The sequence below is a fragment of the Ambystoma mexicanum genome, chromosome 2q (assembly GCF_040938575.1).
Source record: "Ambystoma mexicanum isolate Mex_15411 chromosome 2q, UKY_AmexF1_1, whole genome shotgun sequence".
NCBI lineage: Eukaryota > Metazoa > Chordata > Amphibia > Caudata > Ambystomatidae > Ambystoma > Ambystoma mexicanum.
In genome coordinates this window covers 278,208,285-278,222,388 of record NC_090924.1, presented here as the reverse complement: position 1 = coordinate 278,222,388, position 14,104 = coordinate 278,208,285, and the positions used below count along the sequence as shown (strand labels likewise).

The following is a 14,104-nucleotide window of genomic DNA, read 5'->3' as shown; positions in this document are numbered from 1 at the left end:
TGCGCGCAATGCCGTGACGCCTTACACTAATCTCTCTTGCGTATGCGCGCTGGTATCTCCTCCGTAATCGAGCACAGAACTGCTCGTATAACTATATATCTATTGCTATATTTACATTTCTACATGGGTATTATTAGGAGTGTTACTATTTTCGCAGTAGACTAGTTTTCACTATGAAATCCCATCATTTGGTGTGCGGGCACGCACATCTTTATTGAAAATCATGGAGGCCCACGCATGCGCTGTGGTCCTACTGGTAGTGTCTCTTTATCCCATGTTATGTTCAAGTGTTGTATTTATCAAATTTACAGCTGTGTCAAACTGCTGCTACTTCAACCTGAATCCTTATAACCAGAGTGGCCCTTTTCTGGGGGTCATTTCTAATATGTATTGCCAAATAATGGGAGACTGTAAAGGTTGGAGTTCACTGTTGGGCAGTTTTAAGCTGCCTTACGTCCCACAGGGAAATTAACCCCTGCGGGACATACCGTGAACTCCTATATTAGATACATTAGAACATTTTCATCTTAATTAACTTAAGGTCTGCTACTCGGCAGTGTTAAGCTGCCTTGTGTCCCTCAGTGCTGATCCACTCTGTGGGGCATGTCGTGAACCCTAATATTTAACATTCCTTGTCTATAATGGTCCTAAAATTCCCCTTATTAACACATTCTTGTTCATGCAACACACATGTCTTTCTTCATAAAAAACACATAAAGTTCAACTCCTCATTAATGCCCCCTGGTCTCAGGGTGTCAAGCCGGTCAATCCAGAAAGATTCTCGTTGGTTCAATCTTCTTCCCAAGTCTTCATGTGCATTGTTCTGTCTGATGACCTCCAAGATTTGAATCCTCATCTGGCTGATGTTATGCTTCATTGTATTCCAGTGTCTAGCCACTGCCGAGTTCAGATTGTTGTTATGAATACATGATCTATGCTCATTCCAACAAAGCTTACCAGGTCTTTTTGATTGTCCAACATAGTAGATGCCACACGGACATTTAATGCTATATACTATATTCGGAGTATCACATGTTGCAAATCCCTTGAGGCGTATTTTTTCGCCTATGCGAGGGTGATCCACTGTGTCCCCTTTAGTTATGTAATTACAGTTACTGCAATGAAGGCAGGGATAGGTTCCTTTTCTCAATGTGTCTAATGTTCTCCTTTCGGGTCTTGTTTTGACCAGTCTATCCCTCAAGTTAGCACTCCTCTTGTACGCAAAAGTTGGTGGCTCCCTAAATAAGTGTTCAACTCGCATGTCATTAGTCAATGTGCTCCAGTTTTTCTTTATTACACTCTAAACCTTGTTACTCTGGACTGAGTAACATGACACATACACAATGGTTTATTCCTTCTTTACTCTTTTTGTTTCACTCATTGTGGGTTCCATTGCTCGCTCTTTAGCTGATTCAATCTCTGCAGGTTTATATCCTCTCGCTTCAAACCTCCTCCCCATGTTCTCAATTTCTATCGCACACATTCTGTGGTCATTCACGATCCTTTTGACTCTCATCATTTGACTAAAAGGCAAATTTCTGATCAAACTCGGCTGGTGAAAGCTAAATCGATGTAATAAGTTATTACGATCTGTTTCCTTTCTGTAGATGTTAGTCAAAAACGTATTGTTCTGAATGTGTATCTCTACATCTAGGAAGTGGATACAAGTTTTTGAAGTTTATTTTGTGAATTGTATACGTCGATCTATATTATTGAGATACACAAAAAAATCATTAAGAGTTTCCTCTGGGCCGTTCCATATTTCAAAAATATCATCTATGAATCTGACCCACATCGTTATGTAATTCCTCCATACTGCATGATCAAGTACGTGTTCCTTTTCAAATTTGTGCATGAACGTGTTCGCATATGTGGGAGCCATAGAGGCCCCATCGCTGTCCCTGATGTTTGGATGAAGAATTTGTTTCTATATTGAAAATATGAGTTTTCAGATATAAACTGCAATAGTACCAAAATGAATTCCTTGATGGCTTTCAGGTCGCCTTCTTGAAGAAGTAACCATTCTATTGCTTCTAAACCCAAATTGTGTGGAATAGAGGTATAAATACTCTTTACATCAATTGTAAACATGATTGAGGTTGCTGTGAATACATTTTTCTCCAATGTTTCCAAAAAGTGATTAGTGTCTTTAATATAAGTGTCCGTTTTTTGAATCAAAGGTTGCAAAAACTGGTCGATGTATTGGCCCAATGGTTGTAACACACTGTCTACTCCAGAGACTATGGGTCTACCTGGTGGTTTTATCAAACTTTTATGTTTTTTTGGCAATGTGTAGAAGTTCGGTATTCTTGGGTGTTTGTAAGTGAGAAAAGATCTTGTTTTGGTACTTATCCATCCTAAATCCTCTGCTTTCCCCAGGAGTTCTTCCAAGTTCTTCATTATCTCTATGGTTGGGTCACCATCTAGCTCAGAGTATACATCCGTGTTTCTGAGCTGATTCATGCATTCATCATGGTAATCCTGGCTGTTCATTATTACAAGTGCTCCCCCTTTATCCGCTGGGCGTATGGTTATCTTGTCGTCTCCATATAGGTCTTTTAATAGCTTGAACTCATTAGGTTTCAAATTTCCATATCCCTTACGTTTAAATGACACTTTCTTTAGATCCTTAAGTACTTGATGGTGAAAAATGTCAACCGATGGATCAGAAATGGGTGGCATAAAGTTGCTTTTCTTTTTTAACTCTTGTAGTTCCTCTGGTTCCTGTTCTTTAAATTGTGATGTGTCAAGTTCATCAAAAAACACCTTTAGTTTTAATTTGCTTACCAATTTGAATAGATCAACCTTAGTCTCAAATAAAGTTGTACTGTATGTGGATACATAACTGAGCCCCTTTTGGAGTAACATTTCTTCACTTTTGGTTAATATTCTGGATGATATGTTCACAACTAACTTTTCTTCTGTCTCGCTCCCCGGGTTTCTACTCTTTGACTCTCTTTTTCTTTTTCTTTTCCCCCGTCTCGTTCTCTTCTTTCTGTCTCTCGTCCTAAAAAAGTCAGTGTTGCCCTGGATTCTCTTCCCGATGTGGTAGGTTCAGCTTGTTGTTCTATCGTCCTTCTTCTCTCAGCTGTGCCTTGTTTTTCTCTGGAGTCTGTGGTCCTACACTACCAGTAGGACCACAGCGCATGCGTGGGCCTCCATGATTGTCAATAAAGATGTGCATGCCCGCACACCAAATGATGGGATTTCATAGTGAAAACTAGTCTACTGTGAAAATAGTAACACTCCTAATAATACCCATGTAGAAATGTAAATATAGCAATAGATATATAGTTATACGAGCAGTTCTGTGCTCGATTACGGAGGAGATACCAGCGCGCATACGCGAGAGAGATTAGTGTAAGGCGTCACGGCATTGCGCGCACCAGCGCGCATGCGCGAGAACGACTAGCGTTTATTTACGCTACTTCGAATGGCGGCAGCTCTCTTTTTTTGGATAGCTGACGCGTATGGAGAACAGGAAATAAGGTAAGCGCGGTTCAGGAGAATGTTAATTGGAAACACAGAAGTGTGGGGACCACTGACTAGGAAATAATCATACACATATATATGAATATTTATTTCACAGAATACGTGCAGATAATGACACTGGCAACAGTGGTGAATGGACACTTTGGAAGCATAAAGCCAAACAGGTAGAAAGTGTTTTAATATTTATCATATTGTGAAAGGAGGCTTAACAAAGATCTATAATGGATGTCTTTGTATTTTTGTATTTGTCATATTGATTTGAACGCCATGATGGAACACAACCTTAACCCGGTATGTGCATGTATTTACTTTATGAATTTCACTCAATGGTGAATTATTGGGAATGGATCATGGTGATGGGAATGTCATTGATTGAAAAATAATAGTGTTAATGGCCCTGACGATGGACGGAGGTCCGAAATGCATTGGCAATAACTTTGAAACACTGATTGGCCAGGAATAAATAAATACCTGAAGTATATGTAATACTATACTAAGAATGGTGATTATTTAATGAAGTATATAAAAAGCATTGAAGAGTGAATTGAAACCCGTCGAGGGGAGACAGAGCGAGCTCACCCAGGGTTGGAAGTTTTCCAGCCCTACTGTGTGGACAAGCTAATGTTTTTGCCACACTTTTTAATATGGATAATTTTCCTGAGAAAAATGTTTTTATTGAAGGTTTAGGGATTCATTTATGTGTAATGTGGGGCAAATTAAATAATACAGATTTCCCGCAAGGGTTAAACGATCTAAACACTTTTAGCGTTTTCAAGAGACACTGTGGAGAAAGTAAATGAGCATGTCGAGAGGTTATTTGAGTATCGAAAGGAGTTGGAAAGGTTACAGAATGAGGATGACGAGGGGGAAAGTATGTATGTACAGAAACGGTTCCTTCCTTGTCAAAAATCGATATCTGAGGAAGCACAAATTTGTACGAAATACGCGCTTAGATGGATTTCAGATATGTCGATAACTCCAGTTGAGGTATATGACACATACAGTCAGTATACGCCAGAAATGCAGAGGAAGGTGATACAGGTAATGATAGAGTAGCTACAGGATGATTGTGTAAAGAAAAAGATTAGTTGTCCCACAGAGTTATTGAGTATTTATAAGAGAGCTTTTTCACTTGACACTTCTTCAACTGCTTTAGCGCTCGACTTAGCTCTGTAGCTTAGTAAGCGTTCGGAGTTGCCTACTTCTCAGTTGCCTATGAGAGAGGTTCCTCCGACATTTGTCCCGAAGGTTGAGACTGCGGCCGATGGCACGGAGGGTATAGTCGCTGTAAACATTCCTGCACATTATGTATCGCAGTTTGTTCACGTCCCGTTCTCAAGACAGGAAGTGAATACTATTAGACAATCTATTCCTGATATTAGGAAAAATCCGACAGGATTCTATAAAGAAATAGAGTCTGTATTGCAGTCCTCAGTATTCACCCTAGGTGATATTGATTTGTTATTTCCTGTACTCCTGCCCATAGATTTATGGAAACAAGTTAGGGCTATAGACGACGTACCAGGGTTGGGAGATACATGGGCGAACATAACTAGATTTGATAGAGAATGGCCAGCTGGTGAAAGACCGCCCCAGGTGATACTAACTCTTTGCCTGATAGAGTCATTGCTAAATTGAAAACCATAATTCCTGAGAAAAGAATTATTTGGGACAAGCTTACGGCCTGTGTCCAAGGGAAGTCTGAGGGTGCTACCGAGTTCTTTAATCGGTTTGAACAGGTATTCTCAGATTTCAGCGGACAAGACTTAGGCACAGAGTCTGGGAAAAGATTATTTGTGGACAAATTTGTGCGTGGATTGCTACCTGACATCCAGTCACAAATTGTGTCTTCTGAGAGCGCCTGGCAGGCGAAGTCCCAATCAGAGGTACTGCACATGGCTCAGTACTACGAGAATCGTGTCAACAATGAAAAAGATAGAGTTGAAAAACGAAAAGGTGATTTAAAGACTAAAGTATTATTACAGCAAATTGTCAGAGGCCATAGAGGGGGTAGTACGTAGATTAGAGGTCAGTATGTTCCACAAGGGAATGTGCCCTTGGGTCCTGTAAACATTAACCAGCGTGCCTATTGTCAACAAGAGGGTCATTGGCGTGCACAATGACCGGTCCTTCGACAGAGGTCGAATAACACATTTGGAAATATGGCTAAACAATCCAGAAATCGCCCGGGTGTAGGGGGCCCTGGTAGAGGTCAGTTTGCACAGGATCCTCAGCAACCTTTTTCACAGGATAATCAGACTCTGAGTGTGGATACTAGGAACATATTTGATCATCCTTCTGCTGCATATCTATCTGAAGAGCTTCCTTTTGATGATATTCTGTTTCATTAGGATTGCCCGAAGCAGGGTTTGGAACCTACACCTATTCCCGTCAATCAGAAAGGTCCCTACGTTGAAATGGTGGTGGGAAATAGGAAACATCAGTTTTTGATAGATACTGGAGCACAGAAGTGTTCCATTGATCATTCGCGGGTTCCAAACATTCCACTGTCAGGGCAAACCAATGTTTCTGTAGGGTTTTCTGGCACACCAGTTGTTTGTCCAGTTTCTTCTCTGGTACCTATTTCTTTGGGTCCCTTTACAGACCACTGTCCATTCCTTTTGTCTTCGAATTGTGGAGAGAATTTGCTGGGGTTAAACCTGTTGAAAGAATTGAATGCAGTAATTTATTGTTCTTCCGATGGAGTGCGCTTGACGATTTCACCACAGCAACTTTCTGTCTCTCAATTCTTGACTAGATCTTTGCCGCCAGAATTCATTGATGTACCAGAGTGCTTATGGGCAGTTGACGACAATGATGTCAGTGTTTTACAGATTGAGCGTGTTAAGATAGTCTTGAAACATGGAATTGAGCTGCCACGCATTCCACAGTATAAGATCTCAGTTGAGGGCGAGCGAGCTTTGAAATGCATTGTTTCCGATTTTGTGCATCGTGGGGTGATTGAGGAAATTTCAGGAAGTTTGTGCAATAGTCCGATTCTACCCATGTACAATAAATGCGATAATGCAATTCCATTCCGTTTCATAATTGATTTACGTGCCATTAATAAAGTCGTCGCTCCGCAATTTCCAATTGTGCCTGATGTGACGAAAATATTGACCATGATTCCAGCTACAGCTACTTACTTTAGTGTTGTGGATCTGAAGAATGCTTTCTTTAGTATTCCTATACACAAGGACAGTAGATATTTGTTCGCGTTCACCTTAGGGGACGCTCGTTCACAGTTACTCGTGCACCTCAAGGTTACACAGAGAGTCGTAGCATCTACAGTAGGGCTTTGAAAGAACAGCTTGATACCCTTGAATTGCCCTCTACTTGTACATTGCTTCACTATGTTGATGACTTGCTTTTAGCTGCAGACTCTGAGAGTGCCTGTAAGGAGGGCACTGTGTTGTTGCTTATTCATCTAGCTAAACATGATCACAAAGCTTCGCTTAAAAAGTTTCAATATTGTTGCCAGGAGGTCGCCTATTTAGGCTATCTCCTGTGAAAGGAGGGAAGAAGATTGACACCTGAAAGAATAAAACACATTTCTGGCATGTCTGTCCCAAATACACAGAAGGAAGTTAGAGCCTTGATAGCTATGGCTTCTTACTGTAGGTTGTGGATCCCAAATTTTTCACTAGTGATCCAACCGATGTTGGCTTTGACAAAGAAGGTCATTTCTTCGCCATTGCCGTGGAACACGGAGCACCAGCAATCGTTTGACTTGCTCAAGACTGCATTATGCTTGGTACCAGTTTTGGGCACACCAAACTATGAAAAGGCCTTTGTTTTGTTTGTGCATGAATGTGATGGATGTGCTTTGGCTGTATTAACGCAGGAACATGGAGGGAAGAATAGGCCGTGCGGTTACTTTTGTTCTGCCCTTGATACTGTAGCATGCGCTTTGCCAGGATGTTTGCGAGCTGTCGCTGCTGCTACTGCGTCTGTAAAATAGAGTGAGGGAATGGTCCTAGGCCATGATCTTACCCTGATGGTGCCTCGCTCTGTAGATGTTCTACTGAACCGAACCCAAACGCAGCACCTCACTTCCGCACGGTTAACGAGATGAAAATTGATCTTGTTTGTTCCTCACATCCAAATTAAGAGGTGTTGTGTTCTTAATCCGGCTGAACTCCTACCTTACCCGCAAGGTACTGCTTGCGGCAATGAAGAGTCACATGACTGTATACTACCGAACAAGAGACGAAGGGTAGAATTGATTTGAAAGACGCTCCTTTGAACAATCCGCAAGGAGAGCTGTTTTGTGATGGCTCCTGCTTCAAACTTCGGGATGGTACATCCACAGCTGCTTATGCAATCACCACATTAAGCACGCTTGTGGAAACCAAGAGAATCACGCATAACACTGCGCAGGCCGCAGAGATTATAGCATTGACCCGAGCTTGTGAACTTTCCAAAGGGCTTACAGTAAACATATATACTGATAGTCAGTATGCCTTTGGGGTGGTTCACAACTTTGGGAGACTTGGGTCAGAGAGAGGGTTCTTAACTGCACAAAAATCCAGCATGGCTCCCTAATAGTACAACTGCTCTCAGCGCTTGCGCTCCCTACTCAGTTAGCCGTCATAAAATGTGCAGCACATCGGAAGATTACAGATGACATAGGAAAAGGGAATGCTTTCGCTGATCAGATAGCTAGACAAACTGCTACCGATCTCTTTACGGAGATGTATGTTTCTAGGGAGATTGTAAATGCCTATGCAATGGATGAGGGTGTTGGGTCTGTACGGGATATCCAAGCCAATGCCACATTAGAAGAATCCAAGAGTCATCTGGTCAGACAATGGTCCACATTTTGTTGCTGCTGTAATTCTGCAGATATGTGCGGCATTACAGATTGACAAACGGTTCCATTCGGCCAGACACGCTCAGAGCGTCAGACTAGTAGAAAGACACAATGGTATCATCAAGAACAAGCTCGCTAAGACGTGTGCCTGCACTAAATTAAAACGGCTGGACTCCTTACCGATCGTGTTATCAGCCATGCGTACAACCCCTCAAGCTAAGACTGGGCTCTCTCCATTTCAGGTGGTAATGGGGAGACCTGCCAATATCTGGAACCTTCCTAAATGTAGATCTTTGAGAAATGTTGAAAATATATTACTTTCAGATTATTGCAGCCAGTTGACTAAAAACCTGTATTTGATTTATCACCAGGTGCGAGAGGCTTTACCTGTGTGATACGAGGGCCCGGGCCACAGCATACGGCCTGGGAGCTGGGTGCTCATCAAGGCATTTGAACGTTCTTCCTGCCTTGCACCTCGCAGGCGGGGCCCATTCCAGGTCCTGTTGGTCACACAGACGGCGGTGCGGGTTTCTGGCAGAAAAAACTGGATCCACGCATCGCACGTCAAGAAACTTCCTCACCCAGTGCCACACAATACAGAAGAAACAGAACCCCTCGCTAACGCTGCAACCAACGATCCCAAAGCAGTAGATAGCGCCGAGAGTGTATTGGAGAATCTTTCTGAGCCCGTGGGGCTTGGGAAACCGGCCATTTTGTCTCCACACTCTCCAAAAGTTTTGTTTCCGGAAACTGTCATTTCAAATTCAGCATCTTCACTTGTTTCTGATACGTTGCTTCCAACGGGAAGTGACAAATCATTGTTTCCGGATCAATCAGTACCAGGAAAAGCAAGGTAAAATCTGCGTCCAAGAAAATAGACTTACGGCACGGTTTTGCTGTGCATCTGATAGACTTACGGCACGGTTTTGCTGTGCATCTGATAGATTTAAGGCACGGTTTTGCTGTGCATCTAATAGACTTACAGCACAGTTCGGCTGTGCATTCGGAGAAAGAAAGGATCATCGAGGGCTTGTTTTTGCCCAAATTTGAGAAAGGGGATTCTGTTGGCTAGGCTTGTGGAAGGACTAAGAAGTTGCGCAGCCGGGAGGTCGCCATCAACGAACATTGGGGGTTTCTGTTTGAAGACTACAATGCCTGCCACTGCTACCGCTCGTATGGTACTTATAAATGATTGTGTGACCAGCCAGGATAATGGACAAAGTACTTGGGCCCTGAAAACGTATTGCTGTGTTTTTATAATAATATTTGGTTTTATAATAGTCCCTGTTTTAGGCCTATGGTACCTCGAGAAAACTCATCCTTTAGAGTCCTTGTTACTGACTGAAACTTTACCCAGCATAGACAAAGGTACCACAATAATACTCTGTTACTTATCATGAATGCCACGCATGCCATTTTTAATAGGTCCAACTGTTGGGTCTGTTCACATTTACCGCAACACGGGGATAAGGGGCTAGGTTGGTATATTCATCCTTTACCTTTGACAACTGCTTGTTAAGCTTCTCTTAGAGCACTGTTCTTTGGCCGTTGGAACGATAGCATCTTGGGGAACTTTGATGGCACTAATTTGAATAGTTTTGAGAAACGTGTTCTGACCCTCCTGGGATGCTCACTTTTCGCAAATAGGAGTAAGTTCAACATTTCTTCTATTAGGCCTTCTAATAGGCTGTCTTGTCCTTTCTAATCTTTGATTTCCTTTAAGATGGCTCTGATAGGCAATAAGAATGCCATGCCTCCTTCTTATACTGTTAACCATAGCCCCGATTCAGTTTCTGCATACAGAGGAATGGTACTCAGTCAATGGGAGATTTTAGAGGTTGTGCCAATGTTGCAAATTTGACTGGGGAAGACAGGCTTTTGTATGTAGGCGAACCTGTCTACTTTGTTTGCGGCAATGTAGCATTTCCATGGTTGCCCAGGGATTGGCAGGGAACCTGTTACTTAGGGATCCTGTTACCTGGGGTGTTTATAGCTAGTACAGTAGAGGTTTCAAAGACTCGTCCACGACGGGATGAGAACGGTGATACTCCAGCACAGGTCTTGGGAGATGTAGCAAAATTATTTGTGCCATTTTGGGGGCAGATAGCGAATTCCGAAGATATCAGAAGACTAGCGAGAGTACTGGAGAGAACCATCAACCGGAACACGGACATACTCTATAATATGACATTAGAACAGAAAGCGATAAGACTAGTAGCGCTCCAGAACTGGATGGCATTAGATGTCATTTTGGCTGAACGTGGTGGAGTGTGTAAATTAGTGGGGTCCGCTTGCTGTGTTTTTGTGCCAGATTCCTCCCCAACTGTCTTCAAGGCAATACAGAATCTGAACGTCCTTAATTCAGTAGTGCATGTTCCCGAGGGAAATTGGGATCTTAGTGCTTGGTTCTGGGACTTCTTGCAATCTTGGTGTTGGAAGGTATTTTCGGTCTTACTGATCATATTGGGAATTCTGTTGTTCCTTTGTTGTTGTATCCAGTGTCTACCTAGTATATGTTCGATGCTAGGGGGATTTTGCGCACAAGCGATAGGTACAATAGGACATAAAGTGTATGCCCCAGATAAAACCTCCAAGGAATACGTGTTAAAAGAAATTTTAGCGAATTACCTGATCGCAATAGATATTTCTGACAGCGATTCAGGGTGCATGGACGATGATGCATGGAGTTATTTGCAAGGAGATCAGAAGTAGTTTAGCACTTGGCATAGGCCAAAAGGAGGGTTAGTCAAACGGGAAATTTAATCGTACCTCCTATTGCAATGAATATGTGTATATTGGCCTACGCCAAGCTGCTTATAAGACACTTACGAAGAAATCCATGTTGCAAGGTCCTGACCTTAGAATCAATGTAAGCCCCCATTTTGGGTCAATCCGCCATTTTAGGTTCTCTCTGTAAAGTCACCCTGTGAGTTAAAATGGTGGACAATGTCATTCCGAAATACATGGCCGTCTTGACCTCTGTGTGTAATCAAAATGTAACTTGCCTGCAGGCCACTTGTTGGGGTCGTGAATTGAGGCCTTGTCCTTCGCTGACCTGTGTGTAAAGGATTACTTGCGCCAATTAAACTAATCCACGAGCATATGTTAAGAACAATGTATTCAAATACTGAACTAAGAACACTTGTTTAACTACATTGTATTAATGTTTGAGAAGACCTTTATGAGAAATTCTAAAATACACTGTTACCGTGTAGGCTTGTTGGCGAATGCATTAAAGGCAATCTCTATGCATATAGTGGTGCGAACTCGGCATGAACCCTAGATCAGTAATGTATTAGAGGAATATTAACCCGAAGTAGGGTTGGACATCATGATCGCAAATGGTATAAAAGAGCAACGAATTATAATGTACAGCATCTCTCACTAAGCACACTGAACCACGCTGGAGTTTGTTGTGTTATACTGAGGGCCGATAGCTATCTGTTACTTTTCTCTGAAAACTGTTCAGTATAAAATAAAAAGATCTTTGTATGTTCCTTTGTAACCCGTGTTCGGTGTATTTCCTTTTGGAGTACTCAGCCTCGATATTTTGATTTTGTTTTCACAGCTTCATGGATCAAATGACTGAGAAGGTAGGTGGCTGTGCTGGAGTTGGCTTTATCTGAGGGGTAGAGAGAGAGAGAGGTGGGAGGAAAGGAGAACGTGATCACTCCAAGAGAGCGGAGTGGTGAAAGGGTTAGATAGGAGGAGGTGTGAGGAGATCAGAACATCCAAGGTGTGCCCTGCAGGGTGAGTTGGACCACAGGTGAGTCACAGAGGTTGAGAAAGCATCCAGAGGAAAGGCCGGTAGCATCCAGGTGGATGTTCATGGTCTCCAAGGAGGAGAAGTTGAGAGGAAGAGGCAAGGATGAAGGAGGAGAGGTCAGCCCACTCAGTGAGGAAGAGGGCGACCTGACCAGACGGCCTGTAGATAGTGGCCACAGTGATATAGAGGGCCGGAGAGATAGAGAGCCTGCAGACTAGGCATTCAAAGGAGGAGTAATCCTGCATTGGAATGATAGAAGTAGGGATCCACTCCAGGAAAAACAAGGCTACACCCCCAAAGGGATGGATGGCTCTGGGTCCGGAGAGGATCTTGTAGCCATCGGGCAGGAGAGTGTCAAAACCTGTGACATAACTGGCCGTGAACCAAGTCTCGTTGAGGCAGAGTACATCCAAATGAAGCTCTTCCAAGAGCCGGCAGATGTCAGAGGAATGTTTGACAGCTGAACGAGAGTTGAGAGTCGCAATGTGGAGCAGGTTATTTGAATGACTTCCGAGAGGGGTACAGGCCAGAGATACGTCCTGCAGATGTGTTGGAGGTGCTTGAGGATGGGCAGAGGAGGAAGGAAGAGAGGTCAGGGTAGTCGGAGCTGAAGAAGAAGGTGCCAGAGGTGTGCTGGATGAGGGAGGCAACAGGGTGGCCAGAAAAGCAGCAGGAGGTGCCACAGAGGTGGCTGAGGAAGGAGGTGGCATAGGAGACCGAGATGGGTAAGAAGGGATAGCAGGAGAGGAAAGGAAGTTGCAGGAAGCATCTATCAAAAAGGAGGAGATTGGCCTGAGGGCCCTGGACCAAGGCAGTGCCATTTAGGTAGACATCAGAGATGTCCCTTAATGGGGATCCCTTTCCTCACCCTAACAGGGCAATGAAAGGGATTAGAACAAATAGAAAATGGGACCAAAAGGCCAGCAGCTAGTAAATACATTTTAAAGTAAAGTTCTGGTCCTGAAGAGGTCCTAGTGTACCCTTAAAAAATAGAAGGGAACAATTTAATCACAAGTGGACACTGCAACTCAAGTAATTCCTATATCATAGAATGAATTTAAGTGATGTAAAGTAGAATCTACACAAAATCATTGATTTATCCTAAAATTATTATCTTTTTTCTGAAATCTCCATGGCTATGGGGGACCAAGGAACAATATCCTAGTTCAGGAAAATACCTACGCAAGTTACTAAGAAGTAGTTTCAAGAGTTTCTAAATGTTCTCGCACAGGAAACAATGGAGCCACATCCCATAGGTCTGCTGTGTTTTTATTGAAACGTTGATTATGCTCTCCTTTTAGCCCACAGGGATAGCAGAAGGGGCGACGAGCTAAGGGGTACACCAGAGTGGAACTCCAACTCACGTGTAAGCCTATAGTTTGAGAACCAGCAGGTCAGCAATAGCAGGATGAAGAGTGATCACCAGACATTGGAAGTGAATGGTAGCTCAACACTGACTACTCCTGGGCCCAGGGAATCCCTTTAGATGGAACGAACTACAGGAATAAGACTGCATGGCCCTGGCTACAAGTACTCACTGTGCTGGATTTATAGAATTAAGCTCAGAGGTGGGGGATGCATGGGTGAGTTTGGGTGTTGGGTTTAGACCCGGCTTGCTGCGGTTGGGTGTTCAAATCCCTGACCAAGCAAGAGTCCAGATGACTGAAAGAGCAATAAACATGTCATTGTGATCAGGGAAATTATTATGAGGTTGTGCAAGCATGAGTCACAGTAAGTCTGTTGGGAAGTCGACAATCATGAGATGGTGGAGACGGTGACAGTTGTGCAACACATGATAGAGTAGTGATACAGGAGGACGGGCCTTTCCTGTTCAAACCGGTGTCACTATTCTCTGTAACCACTTTTAGCTGAGGCTGTCTGTGTAGGTATTACCTGATAAACTGGTATAACAAAGGTGTAGTAGTTACACGATAGAGTGGGCAATCGCTGGTGGCTCCAATCTCTGACAGCTTTGAGCACAAATGTGCTGGTGGAAAAAAGACTTTGTTTGTTGAGCAGGAGTGGGTGCTGAG

General features: G+C 43.1%; 1 long non-coding RNA gene across 2 annotated transcripts in view; it reads right to left on the bottom strand.

Moving 5' to 3' along the window:
• Positions 1-14,104, bottom strand: part of LOC138569343 (uncharacterized) — a 460,996-nt gene that overhangs the window by 360,650 nt on the left and 86,242 nt on the right. The window lies entirely within an intron of this gene.